General features: G+C 43.6%; 1 protein-coding gene across 2 annotated transcripts in view; it reads right to left on the bottom strand.

The window, feature by feature from the left end:
* LYN (LYN proto-oncogene, Src family tyrosine kinase) overlaps positions 1-8,677 on the bottom strand; it is a 156,458-nt gene extending 147,781 nt beyond the window's left edge. For both annotated transcript variants that reach the window (XM_077166776.1, XM_077166778.1), the window contains exon 1: positions 8,429-8,677. The gene's annotated coding sequence lies outside the window, so the exon portion shown is untranslated. The remainder of the gene's footprint in view (positions 1-8,428) is intronic.
* Between the last annotated feature and the right edge of the window lie 5,101 nt (positions 8,678-13,778).

The raw sequence follows: 13,778 nt of genomic DNA, 5'->3' as shown, positions 1-13,778 counted from the left end.
TGGTAACTTATATATAAAACACAAAATTTCCCAATTTACCAATTTTACACTGTATACTTCAGTGGTATTAACTGTATTCACAGTGTTATACTACCCTCACCAGAATCCATTACCAAGACTTTTTCATGACTCCAAACAGAAATTCTGTACCCATTAAGCAATAACTCCCCATCTTTCCACTCCCAAGCTCTTTAATCTACTTCCTACCTCTATGAATTCATTTAGCTTTTTAAAAACATCTTTTCATGTTAATAAGTGCACTTTAATATTATCTTTCAAGATATCTATGAGGTATCTTATTAGATGAACGCTACTTAATTTATATTTGTTTAATAGCTCCCCACAATTGTGCTGTAGGTTGTGGAATTGCTGGGTCAGCTAGGTGCATTTTAAACTCTGATCAATCTTGCCAAGCTGGCCCCCAAAGGATATCCTAGCTCACATTCTCCCAACAATCTATGCAGAGGGACTGTGTCACCAAACTTTTCTTTCCATTTCTTTGCATATGGATTTATGTGTATTATGGCACAAGATAAAATATATTCCTCAACATGGGTTGCAGAAAAATAAATTTGAAAGCCACTGTTCTATTCTGAGAGTTTAACTGGTAGCTATAGCTTAGGTAATTTAAAAAATAGTACTGGAAGATCTCAACAAACCAATAACTAGCAGAGATTGAATCAGTAATCAAAAACCTTCCAACAAAGAAAAGCCCAGAACCAGACAGTTTCACAGGGGACTTTTACCAACCATTCCAAGAAGAATTAGCACCAATCCTGTTCAGATACTTCCAAAAGATTAAAGAGGAGGGCGGGCCGCGGTGGCTCAGCGGGCAAAGTGCTTGCCTGCTATGCCGGAGGACCTCGGTTCGATTCCCGGCCCCAGCCCATGTAACAAAAACGGAGAAACAGAATACAATAAAACAAGAAAATGTTTAAAAATGTTTCCCTTTCTTCCTTCCTTCCTTCCTTCTATCCTTCCTTCCTTCTCTCTGTCTTTCCTTTAAAAAAAAAAAAAAAAAAAAAAAAAAAGATTAAAGAGGAGATAACACTCCCTAATGGATTCTACAAGGCCAACACCACCCTCATACCAAAACCTGATAAAGATACCACAACAAAATTACAGACCAGTATCTCTTATGAATGTAGATACAAAAATCCTTAACAAAATACTAGCAAACTGAATCCAACAGCACATTGAAAGCGTTATACATTCATGATCAAGTGGGACTTACTGCAAGTATGCAAGGGTAGCTTAACATAAGAAAAAAAATTGATATACCAGATTAACAGAATGAAGGGAAAAATAATACATGATGATCCCAACTGACACAGAAGAGATATTTGACAAATCCCAGAACCCTTTCTTGACAAAACACTTAGAAATCAAGGACTAGAAATAAACTTCCTCAACATGATAAAGGACATATGTGATAGGTTCTGGTGTCAACTTGGGCAAGGGCTGATGCCCAGGTGTCTGGTCAAGCAAGCACTGACCCGACTGCTGCTGCAAGGATATTTTGTGGCTGGTTGATAGACCAGAAGTTGGGTATATTAAATCATCGGTCAGTTGACTGCATATAGCTGATTACATCTGTATCCAACCAAGGTGCCCTTCCCACAATGAGATAATCCAATCAGTTGAAGACCTTTAAGGAAGAAGAGAGACTTTTACACTGCTTTTTCAGCCAGTGAGCCTCTCCTGTGGAGTTCGTCCAGACGCTTCATCAGAGCTGCCAGCTTCACAGACTGCCCTGTGGATTTTGGCCTCAGGGCCAAATTTCCCATTTCCGTGGGTTGTGTGAGACACCATTATTATTCTCTTATTTACAGATATCTGTTGGTTGTTTATCTAGAGAACCCTGAATAATAGAACATTTTTAGAAAAATACACAGTTTCCATCATACTCAGTGGTGAAAAACTTTAAATTTTGCCTATGATCAGGAACAAGACAAAGATGTCCACTGTTACCACTGTTTTTCAACGCTGCACTGTAAGTTGTAGCCAGAGCAATTAGACAAGTAAAAGAAATAAAAGGATCCAAATTGAAAACGAAGTAAAACTTTCCCTATTTCCAGATAACATGATCTTAGTTTCAGAAAATTCTGAAAATTTCACAATAAAGGTCCTAAAGCTAATAAATGAATTCACCAAAATGATGCAGTAGAAGATCAACACCCAAAAAATCAATAGTGTTTCTATAAACTAGTAATAAACAATCTGAAGAAGAAATCAAGGAAAAAATTCCATAGCAACTAAAAAATATCAAATATCTGGGAATAAATCCAGCCATGGATATAAAGGATTTGTACACAGAAAACTATAAAACATTTCTAAAAGAAATCAAAGACCTAAATAAATTTAAGGAATTCTAGTGGGAATGTAAAACTGGCTCTACTGCTATGCAACACAGTTTGGCAGTTCTCAGAAAGTTAAATATAGAATTACCGTATGACCCAGCAATTCCACTTCTAGGTATAAAGCAGGAACTCAAACAGATATTTGCAAACTGATGTTCACAACAGCATTATTCACAATTGCCAAAAGCAACCCATGTGTCTATCACTGATAAATGAATAAATGAAACATGGAATATACACATAATGGAATATTATTCAGCTGTAAAAAGGAATGAATTTCTTATACATGCAACAATATGGATGATCCTTGAAGATATGTTAACTGAAATAAGCTAAACCCAAAAAGAGAAATACTGTATGCTCTCACTGATAGGAAATAATCAGAAAATAAACACTCACAGAGGCAGAATTTAGACTATACATTGTCAGGGGACAGAGTGGGTATAGGGAATGGGGAGTTGAGGCTTAAAATGTATAGGATTCCTACTTGGGGCAATGGAAAAGATTTGTAATGGTGATGGTAGCACAACACTGTGAATATAATTAACAGCCCTGAATTACACATTTGAATGTGGTTAACATGGGAAACTTTAGGTTGCACACATGTCACTAGAAAAAAGAAAACCCATGGAACTACCCAACACAAATAGAGAACCCCAAGTTCAACCATGGACTAGAGTCCATAGCACAATTATAAAAATGTGTTTTCATCAATCGTAACAAGTGTCCCCACCAATGCAAGGCATTAATTATAGGGTGGTATATGGGAACCCTGTATTTGATGTATGATTGTTCTATAAACCCACAACTTCTCTAATAAAAGAAAAAAATAGCTGAAACTCTATGGTTAGGATTAAGAAATTATTCTATTGTCCGGACAATAAAAAAAATTTCAAAACATCTACTCAGAGTTTTGTAATGGTTTCCAACACAGGGAATTTCAAAATGTACATTTTCCTGTTGCTGATTCTGGTCACCTTGGACTTGGCCTGAGCATCCCTACAGGGATGGACTACAGGATTGTTCTGCATATGTGCGTGTGTGTGTGTGTGTGTGCGCGCACGTGTGCATGTGTCTGTCTGTCTCTCTTCTTTCTCTCTCTAGGGCAAACTGAAAATGGACAGGTCAGGAGACATTAAATCCCCCAGAGGAAAAGCTGGGCTGGGTGGTAAGAAAGGTGGAGCTACAGGCAAATGACCAAAGGCCTGACTGTCAAGCAGAGGAAGTAACTACCCTGAGGGCCTCCTCCCTCAGCCTCCGGCTCTGGTTCTGCTCTTGGTGACACAGCTTCCCCGTGGAAAGCAGAAGTGGTCACCCTCCTCCAGACGGCCTCTCCGTGACAAGCTTCTCCACTCCCCTTGCGCCAGCCTGGTCAGCATTTACAGTAAGAGAGCAGGCTCCCAGAAGGCCCAATTGCCAAGAAGACTTCAGTGCTTCATTGGAGGTGGAATCAACACAGACTCGTCTCTCCCAGGCTCACTGTACCCTCCCACCAGTGCCTGAAAATAGTTTCCCAAAAGGCATTAGAGCTCCCAATTTGGGTATGGAGAGAAAGAAGGAAAAGGAGAGGAACACTGGGGAAGAGTTTCCAGTCTGCATGGTTTGGGGCAAGAATGATTTTCAAGGCAGACAAAAAGGAGGGGGTGGGGGATGGGCAGGGCAGCATTTGACTTTATCTGAGGCACATACTGTAAAAAGGAAATGAGACAAGAGTGAAAGACCCTATGAGTTGCACAAATGAAGACTTCCTGATGTTCTCCAACTCAAAAGCTGAGCTGGGAAGATTCAGAAGCAGCCACTCAAACTGATTAGGTAAATGTATCCCCATTTGTGTAATATCTTAAGGTAACGTCTTTTAGATATCTGAGCATTATGAGCAATTAATGCAGTTATAATAAGACAAACCTATATCCTCCTCCCCCAAAAGGTCAACTCATCAAGTTTAATTCATGGTTTGAAGAAGACATTAATAAATGATAAATAGGCTTTAGAAGACAGTGGGGAAAGAGTTGAAGAGGGGAGTTAGAGAAAGGAGATTGGAAATATACTGAGGATGAATAAAGTACAATGAAATAAACACTTTGGAAGAGTTCTATACAAATGAAAACTATATCCTAAAGATAAATACAAACTTTCAAGAAATAGCTCCATGGTAAAAAAAGGAATGCTGACAGCTTATTCAGTAATAAGGGAAAATGGAAAGTACAGACCAACAATGAAGAAAAAGATCAAAACGAAAAAGCTCAAAAGCTTATACCTCTAGCCTCCTATATTCTGGAGCCGCTAGAAGGAAAAATCTGAGATGATGGTATGGCAGCCCATGACAAACTCTGAGTTCTGTCCTGTAACTATTTGTTGAAGAGTGCTTTGAAAACTATTGGTTTTTTCTTTCCTTGCTTTATATGTATGCTATATGATACAATTAAAGAAAGTAAAAAAATAAAATAAAATAAAAAACTTATACCCCTTGACACTTGTCAGCTCAGCTGAGCCTTTCAAACACATTATCCCACATAGTTATGAAACTTGCTGTTCTATCTTTGAAGAGAGCCCTTCCAGTTAAATTAACCCAAAGGATATCTAAATAAAGGTCCAAATCTTTAAACTAACCTATCCCAAATTTTCCAATTCTTCAACTGGCAGATTTTCATATAACATTTTCTACAGTTGGGCTTTGTCCCAAATTGGGAACTAACTCAAAATAAATTTCAGAAATAATGATAGAGTGAACTCAAAGTTTCACAATTTAAATGCCAGGAAACAAGGCAGCTGCAAGAAATCTTTCAATATTTCTGACTGAAAAAACAAACAAACAAAACTTCCTCTTCCTTATCCTTGTCTTGTGGAAGGGCTATGGGCTCAGAACTGCACCTTATGGGGAGCAGATGCTCAGAAAACAGTGCGTGTTTTCATGTGCATTCTATGAGCCCTAGGTTCTTTATATTTTTCACTTCACATCATGGTCTTCCTGGTATTATACCCACCCATAACGATCTCAGGTCCATGAAGGAGGAATTTCTAGTAAAGGTTTGAAGGCAAAATTGCAAAATATGGCTTCGGCCAACCAAGCAGTCCAAGAGCTGCTCCTACAAAAGCAAGATAATGAACTTTTAGCCATAATCAAAGCTCCCTGCCCCGCAAACAGGAAGCAGAGCCAAAGGCACAGAAAGTCTTCTCCAAAAGACAGCTGAGCATCCTCATGCATGGAACTGTCTGTTGTGGGTCTTGGCATTAGCTGCTTGTTTCGATAATTACCAGTCAATAGAAGAAATCACCTAGATTTCAAGTCTGCCTTGAAAATGCTTACACTGTTGTACATGTTACTGCATAATTTTTTTAAAACACTTATTAAAGATAAGTTAGTTCCTCTTTGTTTTTAAGTTACTGAGTCCTTACTTCGGAGTCTAAAGGTAAGCAAGTGGGAAAAGCTCTAACGTTGGGGCCAGAAGACGTTTCTATCACTTGATTCCGTGCCACTGAACCAGGCCTGTGATCCTGACCCACAATCTCCCTGTCCAGCAGGGGCCAGGAAATGTTCAAGTGAAACCGAACTCCAGGAAGCTTCAGAGCCCCTGGCAGGCGAAAGGGTTAGCCCATCATCACTAAGGAGAGGTCTGAGATGCAGCGCTGTTGTCAGACAGGTCACTAACCAATGTCACGACCGATACTGTCCGTGAGCCTTTAATATTAATCCTAATACTGAGTATATGGAGGCAATTGAGATAATCAGTACCCATGAGCCTAAGTGTTCCAGGATGTGTGAATGTACACGTTGTATTCTCTGTGCACAGATTTAAAATTCATGTAAGTTTGTTAACAAATAATATGTTTTCATTTGGTTCTGTATATTAACCTGAACCAAATGGAACCCCAAATGTTTTGATGATTTATTTTTTAATACAAAATGCACTTCATGGAATACATACATATATAGAATACAAACATATATACGACTTGGAAGTCATAAAACTGTTGAACCACTTTGCTGCTTAAAGGGAGCCACTGGAGATGGTGGAGGTGGGGGCACACGACAAAGTCTCCACACACCTTTGGAATATCAATGACTACAAGATCAAGTGGGTCTTTTTGACTGGATAACCCCACCTTTGCAGGACACACCCCCAAATCAAGACCTTCCTTCTGGTGGATCAAGAGAGACGAGCCCTGAGTAGAGATTCCCACTTGTAGTAGAATTTGAGGTAACTTAGAGTCAACAGGTCCCCCAAATTCCCATTTTAGAAACAAGACAGAAAGGGCCAAGAGACTAAGGATGCCTTAAGGAGCAGCCTATTCACCCGTCCCCATGTGTCCTTGACCTTGCTTGAGGCAGGCCCTTCATTCCTTCTTTCAAGCCATCCCTATTGTGTACCCAATGTGTGCAGGGCACCAGGACAAAACAAATGTCACTCCTCCTTCCATGGAGCTTCCACATGAAAACAAACCATGAGGTGGCTTTGGTTCCCACCATGAGGGAAATGTTGGCTAATTAATGACACAACCTATTTATCCCAAATCACAGTTCCAGCAACGCTGGATGAGACCAAATCTCAGTTTCCTGGCTCCAGTTTTCTTTTCATTTATAACAGCTCCCCTCTACCCTTTAACCAGAAAGAGAGATCCCCACCCTACATCCAAAGAGGATCAGCCATTAAGGGCCCCAGTCATAAAATTACTTTTCTTCAAGCCTCAAAACACATAGTGCCCAGTGAAAACCAAGGCACTGACTGATTCTCGCCCTTCCCCAGCAAAGTACACCTTAGAATGGACTTGAGTCCTTAGTAAGCTCCTTTACTCTCCCAGTGCCTGCTAGGAGTTGGCCCTGCTTTAGCTGCTGACAGTACAGGAAGAGCTTCCTTGCCTCCTGTACATGACCTCTGCTGGGGGCAAACAACAAACAACAAGCTAAGTCAGCCTTCTTTACTGGCTAGTTCTTAGAGCATCAGATTCCTGGTTCCTGCATTGGGACAGCAAATCCTTTATTGTTTTAAGCAAATATTTTGGGAGAGCAAAGTCTCAGCATGGAAGATGATGGGTACATCGGAAGAGACCTTGGTTTAAAACCGCCAAACTGTAAAGATCCAAAGAGCCTCATTTTTACAGACATATTTATTTCCAATAAGTAGTAATAACCATGCCACCTTATGGAATGCATACTGGGTACGAGGGGCTTTATGCTCCATAGTTCAGGCGGTAGATGGTTTCCTCTGACAGATGAGGAAACCAACAGGGAATTTCAATAATGACTCCAGTTCACCCACAGCTAGGAAACTGCAACGCCCGCATTCCAGGCTTCTGAGATGGCAAAGAAGTTGGGAGGATTTGGGATAATTAAGACTCGCACTCCGGATATCCAAAGAAATTCCACTGGACCACGCGGCTATGACATGGGCCCCTCCAGATGCAAAGCCTCCGACAGTCCGCCAAGATAACAAACGACAGTAGGAACCGATGCTTACACCCTTCCCCCAAGGCGAGGAAAGCAACCCCTGAATTCTTAAAATAACCATCCGCTTCCTCCCTAACGAGGCATGGGGCTGCCCATCTGCAGGCGGAGAGGCATCGGTTCAGTGGGAGGGCGCGCAGTAGCTCCGCAGAAGCCCCTGGACGTCCCGCTCCTCCCCGGAGTCACCAAGGAAGCAACTGCCCAGGCGGCCTGGGAGGGGGCGGGCAGGTCGAGGCTCTCCTCTTACCTTTAGAGACCCGGGACCCAGCGGGGAAACCCGATCACGGCATCCGAGAAGTCCCCGCCAGGGTCCCACGCGCGCGCCCGGCCCTCGTGGAGAGGAGGAGACGCTTGCGGCGCGCAGATAGTGGCTGGACAGGGGACAGCAAGCGCCCCCTCCACCCCCATGCCCGGTGCGCGCGCCCACCCTGCGCGCAGGACCTCCCACCACGCCCCTACGCTGCTCGGCTGCAAGACACCTGCCGAGAGCCCGCCCACGTACTGGATCCCCGCCGGGCCACACCACCCACAGATTGACGGCATCTCGGGGCCCCTCACCGGCAGGGCCCCACTCCCGTGGCCCTCTTCGCTGCCCACGCCCGCGATTCCCTTGCGGTGTACTCACCTGCTCGCGGTGCAAGTTGCGAGGCTGCAGCGGCAGCGGCGGAACTCCACGGTGACCCGGCCGCGGAGCGGGGACGCGACGGGGCGGCCCGGCCCGGCCCGCGTGGGGAGGGCGGCGGGCCGGGGCGAGGAGGCGGGAGAGGGGCGCGCGGGTCTGGCGGAGATGACGCCGGACCCCGGTACTGCGGGCTGAAAACTACGGCGCGTCTGGCCCTGAGGCGCCACGGCGGGGAGTGAGCGGCTGCGAGGCCCGGCGCGGCGGCAGAGGAACTGGCTGTCGCTGGGCTTGGCCGAGAGGTCCCAGGGACTTCCTGGTGCTCGGATTTGCATACTGCTCCCGGAGGGCGGGGAAGTGACCGTTTGGCCCCTGCCCAAAGTTTGGGTCTTTGGTGCGGCTGTCGCGCAGTGCTTTAAAGGCAAAGAAACCTGGTGTTCCAGGGCGCAGCTAAGGAGGTTAGAACTTCTCCCTGGAATTAGACAGAAGCAGCTTTCAGGGACCTCGTTTGGAGAGCGGGACTCTGGCTTTGTGGGCACATCCAGGGAACCTCTCGCCTCCTTCCTTTCCCCCCAGCCTACTCTCCGAGGTGCTCCTGGGAACAGATGGGGCGCTTTCTGAACCTTCCCAACATTTGCAGCTCTCTAGAAAAGGATGAGATGTGCTCAGGACTCAGTGAATCTTACTCCACACAGAGTAAGCCCCTTGAGGCTGTACACAGAGGCGTCACATTTTGCGGGAGAAGAAGGAGTTTCTGAAGTTAAATTAACTGGCGAGTTGCTCAGCTCCTCAAAGCCTCAGTTTCCTCAAGGGAAAACGGAGGCAAGAATGCCTAGCGCTCAGTTACCGGGACGATGAAATGCCTTACGCCAAGGGCTTGCTCTGTGATAATTTCATTGCCACTGTCTGCATGGGAGCATATAGCACCACCGTCCTTGGCACACAGCTGATGCCTAACCAATGTTTGCTGAAAGAACGACTGCCTTTCTAAACTCAGAGTTCACCTCAGCAAATGCCATTTACAAATCAAGATGTGAGATTTGTCTCCATCATAGTCCATGTTATAAGCGGTATTTCATTCCTTAGGATCCCTCGATTGCACTACATTGTAGAATTTTCAAGGAAATATATTGGAGAAATGGATCTTTGCATTTATAATAGCAAACACTTACATAGCGCCTAATGGACTCCATACAAAGTCCAAAGCATGTTGGACATACTACCTTCTCTCCTTCACGGTGTTCTCAAGAGACTGGCCCCACGGGAGAATGTGGTAGAGTAGAACACCCTGAAACACAGTCTACACAGCAGTCATTGGTTACTAATAAGAAAGTACTAAGGTTTGCAAACTACTTTCTTACAAGAATAAAAAGAAGTTGCTGATAGGTCTGATGTTCACTGGTAGGCAGTTCAGTTTGTTGCCCACTAAAGAGAAGGGGTGGAGTCACCCTTGGGAAGGTGTTGAACATTGAATGAAATCTATGATGGATTCTTAGCAATTCACTACTCAGGGGTTCATTTCTAGACTTCCTCCAAAATGACCTCTTAAAATATTGGCCCCAAATTAAAATGTTTACATAAGGGAATCTTATCAGTGAGTCCTTGAGATTCTTTGGCTAAAGGCATGTGGCAAGCAAGAATAGAGTACACAAATGTTAGGCTTTGGTTGATCTCCCTGGAATGTCCTGTCGTCTCTGGTAAAATGTGTCTTAGAGTGAAGACGAAAGCATCCTCAGACAGATGCAGGCTTGCACCCAGCTCCAACACTTCTAATTCCTTGTACTTGAGGATCCTAGCTGAGCTCAGCTCTTTCTTCTTACCTGGGGGGAGGGGGTGCGTCCATCCCCACCTCTCAGGCTATATTTGTGCATCCTGAACACTCCCTACCCATTTTCTATCTTCATATTTCTTCTTTGAAGTCCCATGTACATTCCATTTCTTGGAAAGTTAGATTTAAAGCCCTCATTGGTGACCTTCTTTCCAGGACACCTATTGCATTTATACTGTGCAACATTGATTTTAAGCTTGATTCAGGTGTTTCTTGGCATTGCTTGCTTTTGTTTCATGGGTCAGCCATCACCCCCCCCACTACTGGAAAATAGTCACCTCCTCTCAGGAAGACATTGTTTCTTATATTATGTTTCCCCCTGTACCTGGCAAATGTTCTGTTAGTTGCTTTAAAATTGTTATTAGTATGGATTGATCAGTTAATTGAGTAACTGATGGGTTTCAACAGTGTTCTCTAAATTGAGTACATTATGGAGGATGAACATACAGAGGGAGATTGCATATCCACCCAGGCTCCCTGGATAGGGTGAAGGTGGGGGACATCCTTTAGTAGGAAAGAAGGGGGAAGTGGCGAAAACGGCATTAGCCATTTTATATATTATATATTCTTATATATATATATATTATACATATATATACATATACATATATATATGTAGGTATTTTATTTCCCTCCTAGTGGATGATGGATATTCTTATATCCATGGATATCCATCATCCATTCATATAAGAATATCCATCATCCACTAGGAGGGAAATAAAATACCTGCCTTCAAGTACATTGTCCTTTATCATGGAGCCTGTTCTAGTTTGCTAGCTGCTGGAATGCAACACACCAGAGACAGATTGGCTTTTAATAAAAGGGGATTTATTTCATTAGTTCTTCAGAGGAAAGGCAGCTAACTTTCAACTGAAGTTCTTTCTTGTGTGGGAAGGCACAGGGCGGTCTCTGCTGGCCTTCTCTCCAGGTCTCTGGGTTCCAACAGCTTTCTCCGGGGTGATTTCTCTCTGCACTCCAAAGGCCTGGGTTGAGCTGTGAGTGCAGAGATGAGGTATGCTGAGCTTCTTGGGCTGTGCTATGTTGTGCTCTCTCATTTAAGCACCAGCCAGTTAAATCGAACATCATTCATTGGGGCAGGCACGCCTCCTAGCTGACTGCAGATGTGATCAGCAACCGATGAGGTTCACATGCCATTGGCTCATGTCCACAGCCACAGAACTAGGTACCTTCACCTAGCCAAGTTGACAACTGAATTTAATTACCACAGAGCCTCACCACCCGATGACTGTTGGCAGCATTTACAGCCAGGATGAATGATTTTGGTGCGCAATTTGGTGTTGGTCCCCAGGCACCTGGTCCTGCAGCCTTCCCCTGTGGCCACAGTGTGGCCCTTCCCTGGTGACCTGTCCTTTTGGTACCCTGCTGTGAGCCTCCCTCAAAAGGTTCTGATTTCTTGGCCCAACTCAGGAACTCCTGCAAGTTGTTTGCTGGTTGGCTTTGTGGGAGAAGTGGAGGGAATGCTGATGGAACTCTCTGCCTGACTCTTACAACCATGTGGGCCTGGCAAACCCCAGACCTATGGCCCAAGTAGCCAGTAACATAGAGTAGGATGCTCAACTGGCTCTGCAGAAGAATCTCCGGGGAGCTAAGATAGCCCCTTGCCCAGGCCAGACCGAGATCCAGTAAGTCCAAATCTCTGGGGTGGGACCTGGCATCAGAGTTTTAAATTACTCTCGGTGGTTCCGATGAACAGCCAGGATTGTGAACCCCTGGGGAAGCGCATCAATCAAACAGCCTGGGGGAATGTGGGGTATATTTACCAAGCAAATGAGTTTCAATTTATCATCAGTGTTCCTAATTAAATACAATAGAAGCCCTCTCATCTGATATACTTGGGACAGATGAAAAAAGTTGTTTTAAGTGAGGACGTCATAAAAATATTAAAAAAAAAAAAAAAAACTGTGCTAGGGACTGAATCATGTATTCCATAAAAGATATGTTCAAGTCTTAATCCATTTTCCTCTGTGTGTCAACCTATTTTTAAATAGTATCTTTGAATATGTTAAGGTGGTCAAGGTGTGGACTCATTTGTGAACAGGATCTTCCTCTTTAAAGATAGAAGGCTGAATCAGGGTTGGCCTTACTCCATATATCCATAATTGAATATGCGAGAGCAGCCAGAAATCAGAGAAAGTCATAGGAAGAGACCAACAACATGGCCATCACCAGAACTCTACCACCTCCAAGAGAAGCATGTCCTTGCTGCCTTCTTGATTTTGGACTTCTGCCTTCAAAACTGTGAGACAATAAATGCTTGGTATTGAAGCCAAGCTGTCTGTGGTATTTGTCATGGCAGCTTCGGCAAACGATGTACCTTAAACATTTTACTTGAATTTAGCTATAAGATAATTTCTTTTCCTTGCCAATCTCTCAGGTAAGGCCACTATGTTTCCTTTGAGCATTAAATCCCTAATTGACACGCTGCATCATCTTTCTTACCTGAACCACGGCCAGGATACTGCAGTTCTGTTTGCCATTCATAGCTTTGCAAAGCTATCTCACTGCTCAATCTCTGAGTCTGAAGCTTCACTCATACCTAATTCAGCAGAATTATTTGCTCTTCCATTTTACCCATGACTGTTTCCAAATCTTCAACTTTGCACAGAAACAATTTTTTCACTCATTTTAAAAGTTTCTATTTAACTCAATCACGAAATTGCCATAACAGGCACAATTGCCATAAAAACAACTGGCTTTTGGGAAAGTATGCAAGTGTTCCAGACAGTGGAGTAGTCCCTTTGCTAGAGGGCTGGAGCAGTACTTTGACAGGGGAAAGTTTGGGAAACTTCCCAAAGTTGAAGGGAAGAGGTTAATTTCTGAGGCATCCTTATTAAAGTCTCCTAATCCATCCTTACAACCACTTATAAGTATGGGTCATTTTCTACATTTTATAGATAAGAAAACAGTCTCAGAAAGTCAAATGATTGGCTCAAGTTCATCTTGCTGAAGTGGTTTGGGCTGGACTCTATCCCTTTCTGTCCGGCTGATTGTCATCAAAGTCTGGCTTTGTTACCCTTAAATCACAGTAGCTTCCCCAAGGTTTGGTTTTCTTAGGCTGAAATGCCACAGAAAAAGTTCAATGTCCCCGAAGGCAACAAAACTGAATCTCACAGAGTCCTCTGTTCTTTTACCTTACAAGGGAACGATCAAGCTAACTGAACAATAGAAAACTGAGCCAAATACTAATGATAATGCATCAATCATGTAATTAGGGCTGGAACCTTAACAAACTTGGGACAAAGCTGCACAAAATTGTGTTAATGTTAGTGGAACCAAAATAGTAAACTATGCATAAAAATGAAAAATGGTTTTCATATAGACAGATTATGGATTTTGGAGAGCCACTGGGAAATGGCCAGGAGGTGAGGGAAGGCCCACTTATTACTCCATTTCTCTTTTCTCTCTGAGTCAGGGGGACCAGGGCCCTTTTCCCTTCCACACCTTCTATTCTTCCCTGATCATGTGCAGTCCCTGAAGCCAAGCCAGTCTCAGCGTACTGGTGTCAGA

This window comes from Tamandua tetradactyla, chromosome 6, assembly GCF_023851605.1.
Source record: "Tamandua tetradactyla isolate mTamTet1 chromosome 6, mTamTet1.pri, whole genome shotgun sequence".
Classification (NCBI taxonomy): domain Eukaryota; kingdom Metazoa; phylum Chordata; class Mammalia; order Pilosa; family Myrmecophagidae; genus Tamandua; species Tamandua tetradactyla.
The sequence above is the reverse complement of the archived record's forward strand: the minus strand, read 5'-3'. Positions and strand labels throughout refer to the sequence as shown.